Genomic DNA, 1,498 nt, shown 5'->3' with positions numbered 1-1,498 from the left:
TCAGCGAGTTACTGGACTCCTTCGTATGCATATATGTTGAGGACTGAATACGGACATTTATTTTTCTAGTAAAGGGCAAGGCCTGGCCATACAAGATAAGGGTTCGGATTTCATCACCGTTCTCTTCTTGCCCGCTTTAGGAACACGTAACCTACGCGAACCTAAGCCTAAAATTTTGACTAGAACGAGACCGATAGGGTAACGAGCTTAACAGGAAAGTCATTCGAAAAATATTGGTTACTCTTTTAAGCATACTTCGAAGTTCTTGACGGTTTCTGTAAGTTGAATGCGTGACTGCGCCGCCTTGTAATACCGGTGAGGCCTTGGGTATCAAAGCTCCACCGAGCTTCCCTCGCCTCTATTCAACTTACGTTAACTCGGATTGATTCCAGAGGGGTTTGCTTAAATTGTAACGAATTCCCGTTCGAAGGATTAGAAGCTGGTCTAGAAACAATCTAAGTGGAGCCATCATGCTTTTTGTTTGCTAGAAATCAATAGGTTTGATTTGGTTGAGTCGGCCTTGATCTGTGTTTGCTTACCCTTCCTTTAGAAAATTCTATTGTGCCTGAACGTAAAAGAGACGCACTAGGTAGATTTGTTAAAGAAAACCTAGTAGTTCGAAGCGTCTCGATTACCTTAATCTAGAGAGTCCGACTTTTGAAGAGTCTGTTTTTGAACGTCCTTTGACTGAGGAGAGAATCCATGTTGCTCCGATAGCGCCAGAAATGGCAACTTTGAAAGCTTTGTTGAATCCAACTAGGACTACTCGTCCCTCATGTATCAGGTTAGCTGAGACGGAAGCAACTTATGAACTTAAACCTGGGACCTTACAGCTGCTCCCAATCTTTTTAGGGAAAGAAAATGAAAACCCCTATTTCCATGTTAGGGACTTTGAGGAAATTTGTAGTACCCTCAGGATTAGAAACCTATATGATGATGCTTTGAAACTTAGGTTATTCCCCTTTTCCCTGAAAGATAAAGCTAAATCGTGGCTATATAGTTTGGCTTCCGGGTCAATCGAAACGTATGAACAACTTACATCTGCCTTTTTGAACAAGTTTTTCCCTAGGCACAAAACATCGTCTATTAGGACGCAAATCTGCACGTTTTCTCAACAGGAGGGAGAAACTTTGTATAGGTATTTGGAAAGGTTCAATGATTTATTAGCCCAATGTCCTCATCATGGTTTAGAGAAGGTTAGGTTAGTTCAGATCCTTTATGAGGGTTTAGATTATCCAACCACAACCACAGTAGAATCTATGTGTACTGGTGGATTTGAGAACTAAACACTTGTTGACGCGATGACATATTTGCATGAAGTCGCCGAAAATACCCAACAATGGGAAAGTAGTAGGGGACCCCAGAAAACAATTCTTCTCGGCAGAGGAAACTTTAATAGGGTAGAAGGAGGCTATGAATCAGATGCCAAAATTGCTGCTATAACGAAAAGGTTAGAAGCTTTAGAAGTGGGTAACACTAGTGGTAGATTGGAGCCTTT

The 1,498-nt window shown here is 41.5% G+C and overlaps 1 pseudogene; it reads right to left on the bottom strand.

Annotated features, from left to right (window-relative positions):
- Nucleotides 1-1,089: 1,089 nt before the first annotated feature.
- LOC113276707 lies at nucleotides 1,090-1,189 on the bottom strand (annotated as a pseudogene).
- Nucleotides 1,190-1,498: the final 309 nt, after the last annotated feature.

The sequence above is a fragment of the Papaver somniferum genome, chromosome 4 (assembly GCF_003573695.1).
Source record: "Papaver somniferum cultivar HN1 chromosome 4, ASM357369v1, whole genome shotgun sequence".
Lineage (NCBI taxonomy): Eukaryota > Viridiplantae > Streptophyta > Magnoliopsida > Ranunculales > Papaveraceae > Papaver > Papaver somniferum.
The sequence above is the reverse complement of the archived record's forward strand: the minus strand, read 5'-3'. Positions and strand labels throughout refer to the sequence as shown.